The following is a 10,769-nucleotide window of genomic DNA, read 5'->3' as shown; positions in this document are numbered from 1 at the left end:
TGGTGTTTTTTTTTTTTTTTCAGCTGAGCACTGGAAAGAGTGTCTGGGGGGAACTTTGCCTGTTCCTCTCCTTCCCATTGGAAGGAGAGGCAGCAGTGGGAGCCACATTGTGGTGGGTGTTACACCAGCTCTTCCCTGAGCACAGACAGCAGAGAGAGCCCCCTCACAGCGGGTTCCTGGCATTTACATGGAGAAAGCGAGGTTAAGCTCATCTTTATTGGTAAGGTCCAGTCCCATTAGGGATGTGCAATATAGCCTAGAGGCTCGCAAAGATGCCCCCTATCACAAGGCATGCAATAATGGGAGCTACCTCTGGATCATCTTGGTCTCACTTTATTCAAGCTCCTGCAGGAGCTTCTGGGCTTCATAGCTTGTTCACCAGGTTTCTCAGGAAAAATATAAAGCTAGCTGGTTCGATCTTTAGCTACTCAGGCAGTAAAGGTGAAGTCAGAAAATCAGTTTCTGTTCCCCTTGTAGCTACTTCCTTAAATAATGTCTTGTTTCAATTTGGAACAAAAAAAAATAAATCCCAAATGTGACCTTTTTGGCAGAAAGGGATTTTAGTTTTTCAGTCAGATTTATGGAGCAGCTTTTTTTGTTTAAAAGAAGCTAAAACACTTTAATGTTTCTCCTGCCCTAACCAGGACTGGCACCAGTCTAGGAGCACACCTTCGGAGTTACATGCGGGAGCTGGGCAGTAAAGTCCTGGAAGTCATGATTAGGATGTGGGCTTGGCCCAAAGTGCAAACAGATATAGACAGCATGGTCAGCACTGAACTTCTTGTCTACCTTAGAGGAGCTTTGCACATGGTGACAAACTCCTTCAGGACATGGATGAAATACTCAGAGGTAAGCCAGGACATATGCAGGCAGCCTGCCAAGGCCCCTACCTGAGTTTTGCACTGACTTCTCTCCGTACACACCCAGAGAGCTGCACATGGCCTCTCAGAGGACCAGCCACCCCCTTGGCCTCATCCCTCCTCCAAATACTGCAGTACCAGGTTGCTCAGTGTGCCTTAGGCACTGCACTATGCATCCTGACTGCACCCATACAGCACTGCAGAGGTCACCAAAATCTGCGGGGCTTTTTGCTGCAGGAGTCCAACACTGAAGATGCTTTAAAAATCTCACCTTCTTTCCCATAAGAGGTCAGTGGGGCTTCCCTTGCCCAATTAAATTCTATAGAGCCCCAAGAAGGCTATTTACTAGCGAAAACCCTTACTCAACTTTTAAAGCAAAATCTTCTCTGGAGTTGGGGTTGTTTTCTGGGACTGGTGCTTACACCTGTGCCTCACAGGTTTCAGAAGGCAGGTGCCACGCACTCCATAAACCCATCTCTTCGGTGGCCTCCCGTTGCCCCTGAGCTCTGCCTCTCAGTCCTGGCCATCAGCCCTGTGAAAACACATGTCTAGGGAGGAAGAAACATCTCAGATCAAGCGCCAGGACCCCACTCCTGACATTTACATATGTGTTCAAGTTTACATGCCAAGTACCACCACTACAGTCAAGCCTGGGACAGCCCATGGTGTATATATATATATATATATATATACAAACAGAACTAATGCCTGTGGGACTTGCCATGCAGAGAGCAATACTTGTTAGCCCCAGCTGAAGTGCTGCCACAGCACTGCTGAAGCAGCAGCCTTCCACCTCATCCAAAGTGGCTGTGTGGGTACAATTGGCAGCAAAGTCTGTTTTTACAATGAGGAAGAGGTTATGATGTTTTCTTCTTGCCCTCTCCAGCTTCTCCTTTCCCAAAAGCTACAAGCACACCCTCCGGACCCTTTATTACAGTTTCACAACAGCTTCCTCTCTTCTAGAGCTTGGAGGGGAAAATATCTGGCATTTGCACTCTGGCACTGCTTTTTAATGAGTAGATATCTTTATAACCATCCCAAACCATGTGTCTGGGCAGAAGAGATTGCAAGGAACAAAAATGCTGCGGCGGGAGGCCTGCTGGATGTGCTGGATTTTGACAGGCCCATCCTGGAGCACCGCAGCAGCCCCTCTCCCACCACCCTGCTGGTTTGCAGGACCTTGGCTGTTATGCTGGAAAGTACAAGCAGAGCCCATGGCTCTTTGCTCAGCAGGTTTCACTGGCGCATGGCAGCAGCTATCCAAGTGCTTGGGCAGGAGCAGCAGTGGCCAAAGAGACCTGCGTGGCACCCAGGCTGCGGTTGCCCACAGCAGGCCTCGCGCCAGCACGGTTGCAACTCTGGGTGTCCCCGGCGCTCCCTTGGGGAAAGGGGAAGGGGCAATCTGGCCTCTTCGTTTGGCTGACTTTTTGTAAATGAAGAAATATCAGTGTCTGGCACATAGTTGATTTCTCTTAGTAGCTACATTCTGGCAAGGCAGCTGGTGCTGGAGGCCTTCTTGCAGGCCAGGCAGTGATGTGACGTACCTCTTTCCCATCTGCTCCACAGAGACTATAAATGCTCTGTAACTCAGCTGTGAAAAGAGCATCACTCTGCTTAGTAGTAGCTGATTTTTTGTTTTGTTTTGTTGTTTGTTTGTTTTGCTGTTTTTTGTTTTGTCAGATTAAACAGAGCAAATCGACTTCTTACTTCCACTACTAAGGGAGAACATATCTGTAGGTTTCTACTGCCAACAAAATGTTGTCACACATACACACAAAATGTCTATGTTTAGATATATCTGTATACTCCCCATGATATATTGCAAGATCGGGCTGCTCTTAAGAGAACTCAGACACTATGCCATATGTTTAATTACCAACCTTAAAGCTTCCTAAGAGTTCTATTGAGTAAAATATGTGTGAGGAAGTTAAACCTATTCTCTCACAAGTTATTACTGACACAAAACAAATATGATGAGCAAGGCAAACGAGTGCATTTTACCCTTGGGAAAAATAATTGCATGTCTTCCCTCTAAAACCTAGTAAAACGAACGCCTCCACATAAAATTCATGAATTCATTTTCATGGTTAGGGACAACTTGCAGAACATGGTTGTATTTTTCTATGAAATTCCATCGCTACCGGTGTATTTAAGCTATAAACACCCAATGTATATCTTTTTCTATATAAACAATATGCCAATATGCCTAAAGAATCTGTGCACAACATCTTGCTTGGGGAGAGCCGCATCCTGCAGTCCTGCTCCATGCAGCTTCACAAGGTTTTATTTCAGAAAGAGGCTGTACTGACTGATGGAAGCCCTGGCTGCCTTGGGACATCCGTTGCTGCTGCTGGGCCTCTTCCTGCAGGAATGACACTGAAACATAGGGAAAACTGCCCCTCTTCTGTGAGCCTCAGTCACTCAGTGCTCTCTCGAATGGGCACACTGCAGCTTTGTGAAGACCAAGACCTGACATACATGCACAGAGGGTTATGGCATGGTGTTTGCTTATCATCAGGTTAACTTTGTTGGCTGTCGTGTTACCCCTGCTTTTCTCAGGGCAGCAGCTGCTTTGTGGTCTCACAGCACTTTGGACAAGGCAACCATTTGGCTTTGGTGCAGATCTCTTGAGGCTGTGGACATAAAGAGCTATGACTGTCAAGGATGTGCATCTGAGTGCACCTCGCTGCCACTCTGCTGTCACCTGTTACTGAGCTACCAGGCACACAAAATTACCACTCCCCATTGCAGCCAGTGAAGGCGACAAAGCTAGAAAACCAAATGAAACAATAAAAATACAAAAAAGAGAAACCACTCTGCCCACCACTGACCGCTCATTTCCTTTATGCCTCACAGAAGACAGCACACAGTACCCTCACTGCACCCGATGGCTGGCTGCCTCTGGAAAGTACCAAAGGCCGATGCTGTTCTCCAGGTTAAATCTGGAACTGGAGAGAAAAGAGAAACGTGAGGTGGTTGAATGTGTGACAGCTTTTAAAACAACCTGATGGCAAGGTACAACAGGCAACTGGAATGGCCTGAAGATTTATGGGGCTGAAACCCAATGGTGTTTTAAATGGAGGGGGTGAAGCCCAAGGCTTCATCAGACCCTGGAAAAGCAAAACTCAACTTTTCAGAATTAAAATGAAGTTTTCTACAGACAAAAGACAGAGCTGAGGAGTTTTCTTGTGTTAGGCTGTTTCCAAAACAGTGCCATTGTTTCCCAGTTCTCTTTTGGATAAGCTGATGAGCTAACGCAAAGCCAATTGCATTTAATGAAATCTATCCACAGTTACATCCGGAGAACTGTTTATGTTAACAATGAGGCAATTAATAACTTGCACCAGAAAAAAAAAAAATCAACCACAGCCAAAAACACTCCTGTGCTGTTTTAGCCACTACTTCCCCAAAACTCAGCACTTCCCTCTCACAGGGCATGTCTGCTCGTGGGTTTGAGGCAGGCCAGAGGCACAGCTTAGGCAAGGTGCATTTGCAAAAGCTTTATTTTAATACAGAAACCCCTCTCCTCAGGTATTTTCCCCCAGCTGTTACGAAGGGCTGTGGAAATGATGGCTGTGTGGGCTGTTCCTGTGATGGTTTCAGTCCATGTGCCAGCTCTGCACAGCTGTGTGAGACCCACCTCTGAGCACCTCAGCCCATGCTTTCAATAGGCTTTTCAGAGAAGAAATCCTTTCCCTTGAGTGCCCCTGTGAGCACAGCTGTTCCTTTCAAAGGTTTGGGCAGAAACATTGCTGCTTGAAACATTCAGACGGAGCCCAGCAATTAGTGCATGAAGATCCTGCTAGACTTGGCTTGCTGTCATGCCCCCAGGTCTTTTTTGCCAACATTATGCTTGTCCCCTTGTACAGAAGATTCATTGTTGCTGAAAGACTCAGCTCGAAAGGCTTTATGCCAGTGCAGCCACTGCACTTTGCAGAAGGCATCTGCCCGTTTGGCAATCCATGCGGTTCATGCATGCATCCTTCAGCGCCCAAGTATGAGCAAGCAGGTGGGCAGCAGCAGCGAGTCCCCTGGGAAAAGCTGTTATTTAGCCAAAAGCCCGATGCAAGGCACATTCCACAGCAGGAGGCAACACTGGGAGCTCTGTGAGTGAGGCATAGACGGACCGAGACAAAATCTTGATATTCCAGTTCCTGAGGCATTTCATAACACCTCCGGCCATCTGTCCTTTGACGAGATTTTGTGGTAAGTACAGGGAGGGCAGACAAGACTTTATGCAACAAGGGCTGGCAAGCCCTTCATCAAAACTGCTCCCCGTCTCCTGGGCCACACTGTGGGTAGCTCAAGTCTCTCAGGATGTCGTCTCTCCTGCTCAACTCACATGGCAGAGGTGTGTTTGTCTTCTTCAGTGATACTATGCTCTCTTCCAGCCAGGAGCATTAAAAGAACAACAAAGAAGCAAACCATGCCAAGCAACCACTGTTGCTCCTCTTACACAGAATCACGTTTGTGAGCTGGAAAGTCTGGCTGACTCCTTCCCCCAAACTGAAGGCTGGAAAACAAAACGGCAAGAAGCTGAAGGCAGTAATGTAGTAAGTAGCTGTTAGCATGAGTTTCCAGTCTTGCGTAAAGGCCAAATAGTCTAGTAAGTCTGTGCACTTACCACGTGATCCTTGTACACTCACCATTTTCAAATTATTCCTTACTTAGAACAGATTTTAATTACATTTGTAGATAATAATGCAGAGGTAAATCCACTTAATTATCCATGGTTGACCTGAAGGATCCATGTGGGATGCAGAGCTGGCTACAGGGCAAGGAGCAAGCCTTCACCCCCAGCTTCCACCAGGCACTTGTAAGGCTGTGCAGTGCCTGCACAACTGAGCATGCATTTGCAAAACCACCTAGAGTGCTGGGCACAAGGCAGCCATGCAGGAAAGACAAGCTCAATGCAGAGCGCTTAGGTCTGGGGCTCTTTGGTGGCCTCTGTTTCTCAGAAGATGCAGACAAAAAGCCACCACACTGCCATGGCTGTGTGAAATGAAGCAACCAAACAGTTTCTAAACTGCTCCTGAGCTTCGTTCCGGTTTTTCTGGTAACTCTGCCCTAGCTGAGCCTCAGGACCCTGCACTGCCGAGCTCTGGATGCTGATGATTTGAGGCTTCCTGGAGGTGGATGCAACAGCTCTCAGTGTGGACTCCCAGCTCAGCCAGAACTGAAACCCACATTATTTCAGAGCAATCCCTACGTTTTCTTCTGTTTTGTCACAAACTGATGTTTCTTTTTCTGAAACACACTGAGATTCTCTTTTACTTCAGAATTTCCGCAGTGCTGAGAAGCCCAGCTTCTGCCAAACCCTACTGCAAGCTTTGTTGTATGACACTAGTAGTAGCATTATGTGGTTGATACGAGCAAAATGAGATTTGCAGAAGATGGTTTTAAACACCAGCTGACACAGACTGAAAAAAAACCAACCAAGATTCTTGGAGCAGACGAGCCTCAGAAAGTTCTTCACTTTCAAGCTCTCTTCTGTCTTTGAGATACCAAGCGGGTCAGCTCCCTGTTCACCACGTTGTCTTTTCCCACCAAAGTTTTTTGTTCTGGCAAAAGTTGGTACCGATTGCTGCAGGTGCAGTCTTGCTGATAAAGACTTTCTCAGCCTGTGGAAGACACCAGCCAGGACACAAAATGGGAACCTATATGAAATAAATTAGTAGGAATGGATCATGACAGTAACTAACTACAGCTTTTGGAGGAACTTTGGGGCAGTTCTCCATTAAGACTCATTAAGACTCATTTACCGGGGGATTTTCAGCTGAAGTAAATTTGTGGCATTTTACTGTCTTGAATAGAGATACTCAAATTCCTACCTTGCAAACTGTCTTTTTTTAAAATCATGTTCATAATCTCCTGTATTTTGTAAGTCAAAATTAGTTCTGTGGAAATGAGTAAAACCAAAAAAAAAAAAAAAAAGAGAGCAAAAAAAGAAAGGGAAGCCAAATCCTAACAATTACTGCTTGTATCTGGTCTGGGAATTAAACCATTATTGGTGCAGAGATGACTGTCAGGGCAATATCTCTGCTTGTTTTGGACCATGACACAGAGCTGTGTCATTTTGATGAGCAACCCAAGTGTCTGTGGGCAGGCAAAGAAATGCACTTAGCTGTATGTAGCAGTGCCTGGAGTTCCCTCTGTATCCTCCAGAAGCCAAACCTGATTCCTTGCAATATCTTTTCTCCACTCTCATCCTAGAGGGTGGCTTGTAAAAACAAAAGCTTCATTTTGTACTAGGCTGCTTTAAAAATGGACAATTTATTTGCTTTTGTACAACATCTTGGCAATTCTCAGACCAATCAGCTTTCTAAAAAGACTGGCAATGATTTTGCTTTTTGTCTTAGCTCAGGCACAAGGGCACAGGCCTGTTTATGAAGAAAATTGAGCTCACTGTAATCCATAAAACTGTGAAATGTAAGATCCATCAGGACTGTGCTTCCCTGGGCTTCAGATATAATGAATCTTTATAATAAGACCAGCTGAATTGACAAGAGCCCCTCACACATCTTGCCTGCCCTGGCTGTGCAAAGTGGAGAAGATGCACGTCTGGGTGCAGGGGGGCTGGTTAGCAGTAGGTGGCATGCTTGAACAGGGCGAACCTCTGCCTCTCCTGGACAGCCCAAGAAATGCCTTGCAAGAGATTTGGGCAGCTGTAGCTCTTTTCCAAGGGGAAGATGTTTAGCTGAGCATCTGCTCTTCAGCAGGCAGGTCCAATGACATCTACATCTACATCTACATCTACATCTACATCTACATCTACATCTACATCTACATCTACATCTACATCTACATCTACATCTACATCTACATCTACATCTACATCATCTACATCTAAATCTACATCTACATCTAGACCTGCTGCAGGTGTACAGAGCTGCTGGAAAGTAAGGTTTGGTCAGACTGCCCAGACAGGCTATTTCTGGGACCCGTGGTCTTCTCCAGACAGCCATGTCTCTCCTGCAAAGCATGCAAAAGGCTCTGAGCACTGACTGCATCTGTGTGGGTGATTTATGGTTTGGTTTGTGAAGCTAGGTGAAAAGCTCAGCAGCAACAGGGAATTTTTCAGGTACACTTGGAACAAAAATATTTGGGGGTTGCTATTAGTGAAAAGAAAAGAGAAGAAAAACACCCATCTGCTTGGGACCAAAATATCTCATGGGGGATGGCAGAAGGGCACTCATTGCCTGGTGTTTATTTCATTTTTCAAAGTGCAGAACGAGAAGAGAGGTAAACGTTGCATTTAGAAGCTGAAACCTTGCCTGTTGTCTTTTCAAAATGTTTCCCAGGCAGTGGTGCCAGGAGATGAGGCGGGGCAGTGCGAGCTCCCAGAAATATCCCCGTGAGGTGTGGGGGCACATGCAGCCAGTGATGTCCCAGGTGCGAGGAAGGATGCCATGGGCAGGGCTGTCCAAGCAGCCCTAGGGACCCCACAGAATGAAGCCCCCCTCTTTGATCAGGTGAAGACCACCAGTCGCTGGGGGAGATGCAGGCCACCCCTGCCCTGTCACTGGCACCCTCAGGTGTCACCACACAGGGCAAGACCTGGAGCCCAGCTTACCCTCAGGCAGGGGAAAAGCTGGATCTGCAGCCTGGAGCTCATCCAGAAGCAATTCAGAGGGACGGGAGAATCAGGGCTCAACGGAGCCTTAAAGGAGTCTCAAATGGGAAGCACACTCTGGCAAAGTCTGGTCAGAAAAATGCATTATATTTTTATTGAAATCTAGGTAAGAGAACAGCCTGTTTTTTTCTTCACAGCTCCCCCACCTAAAGCTACTTCTGTGGGGAAGGAATTCGCAGGTGGCTTTGCGCTGTTTCACACGTCCCTGAATTAGAGATAACGAGGAAATAAGCGGTAGAAGCAAAAACTTGAGCAAGGTCGAGATAAATTAACTTGGCTGCAGCGTTAAGGATGAGCTTTGGGCAGTGGCCAATTGCTGGCTGGCTTGAGGTGCGTGTCTGAGGGTCTCTAACCAACTATATGACAGGTTCGGGCGCGTGGACAGTGCATGGGGCTACAGGGAAAGTCTATGTAGTGGTGAAAAATGGCAGTAAAGGCCTTCTGTTCAAGAGCCATCAGGAGTCCGTGTCTTTCATCCCTTCAGATGGTGACCCCGACGTGATTGGGAAAAGAGCAGCACTGAGAGAAGCGTCTGAGGGGACCCCAGCCGAACAACTCAAGCTGGCGGCACCACGGCTTTGACCCCGGGACACCACCTCAGGAAGCAGGTGAGCAGTTGGGGCATTAACTATGGGAGCTCATCTATCGGCTGAGGAGGAGGCGATAGCTGTTACTGACTCAACTCCTGGTAAAAAGAGGAGTGAAACATGACCCACATAAAGTGAAACTTCTTGCAAAAGAATGGGGCCCCGTCGACAGTTTGGGCAGTGCTTGGTTTAAAAACTTGGGAAAATGCTGGGACAACTCTATGGGACGCTGCCTCGCGGGGAGATACAACAGCCACTGAGGTGACGACGACCTGGCGCTTAGCGACTGAGACACTGAGATCATGGACTGCGGCCGCTCAGGCTACGCAGGCGGGTGAAATAAAAAGCGGTGACTGCGTACCGCCAGAGGAAGTAAACCTGACAGATAAACCTTGGGAATAGGGGCAGAGACGATATCCCAACCCGTGGCGGCCACCAGCGCCGCCCGCCCGCCCCGCTGTCAGCTCCGGGCACCCGCCGCCGGCTGCTGCGTCCCTCAGTTTCGAGCGCCCGCCCGCACGCAGCGGGCGCTGCCACGTTCCGCCTGCGGCTGCTGCGCCCGGGGCCGCCGCCCGCCGCCGCTGCTGCCCCCCCTCCGCCCCGGGCCGGCCTCCCCTCAGCCCGCCGGCCCCTCTGCTGCCCCTGTGGGTGGATCCCGTGAAAAGGCAGCCACCGATCTCAGCAGTGAAAACGAGAAACTCAATAAATCCCAGCAGCTGAAAAAAGTTTTCAACGAATGTGGTGCTGTAGGGGTTTCATTCCACGCTGGAATTTCATCAGTATCTCTAGGAATCTTCTGCCTGGCTGTGTCAAGTGCTGTGGATGTGACTGCAGTTCTCTTCAAACTTGGTTTCAGTGAATCACAGAATCATCTAGGTTGGAAGAGACCTCCAAGATCACCTCGTCCAACCTCTGACCTAACACTAACAAGTCCTCAAATAAACCATAAATCGTTGCAATCTAAAAGGGCTGCTGGTGCAAGCACATTTGTGTTGGCATATGCTATTCACAAATTGTTTGCTCTAGTACGAAGCAGCATTACTGTAGTTTCTGTGCCATGTATTGTCCAATACTGCTGGAAGATTGCTTTCTTCAAACCTCCTACCACAAATCTGTGATAACTTATTGTTTTTTACTCACCCAACATGGGGCTCAAGGAATTTGAGATAAGAATGATAGTGGAGAGAAATAACAGGCAAAACATGGACTGGATTTTTTTTTTTTTTTATGAATGTAATAGTTGTGAAGAATTTAAGAAAGCAGCAGTTGTGGGGAATATGTTTCATGTTAGTGTGGTGAAGGGACGAGGGGTGGTGTGTGTGTAAATTGTCCACCTCGTCGGTGTTGTGATGATGTTACGTTTATTTTGGTGTGGGGAATTCTTTTTCTTTTTGATGTAAGTGAAGTTTGTGAAGATTGTGATAATTGTAAAGTAAGAGTGTATTGTGATTATTCTTAAATATGCTTTTCACAGAGGTGAGGGATGGAATGTAGTGGGCTTATGTGGCAAGGTTTTGGTAGCAGGGGGCCTTAGGGGTGGCTTCTGTGAGAAGAATCTAGAAGCTGCTGCATGTTAGGTAAGGGCCCCAGTGCTGACCAGAGCCGAGCCAATAAGCGATGTTGTTTGTGCCTCTGTGAGAGCAGATTTAAGAAAGAGGAAAAAAAATAAGGGGGGGGGGGGGAACACGC

This window comes from Anser brachyrhynchus, assembly GCF_964034855.1.
Source record: "Anser brachyrhynchus genome assembly, chromosome: 2".
Classification (NCBI taxonomy): Eukaryota; Metazoa; Chordata; class Aves; order Anseriformes; family Anatidae; genus Anser; species Anser brachyrhynchus.
This window is presented reverse-complemented; position numbering follows the sequence as displayed.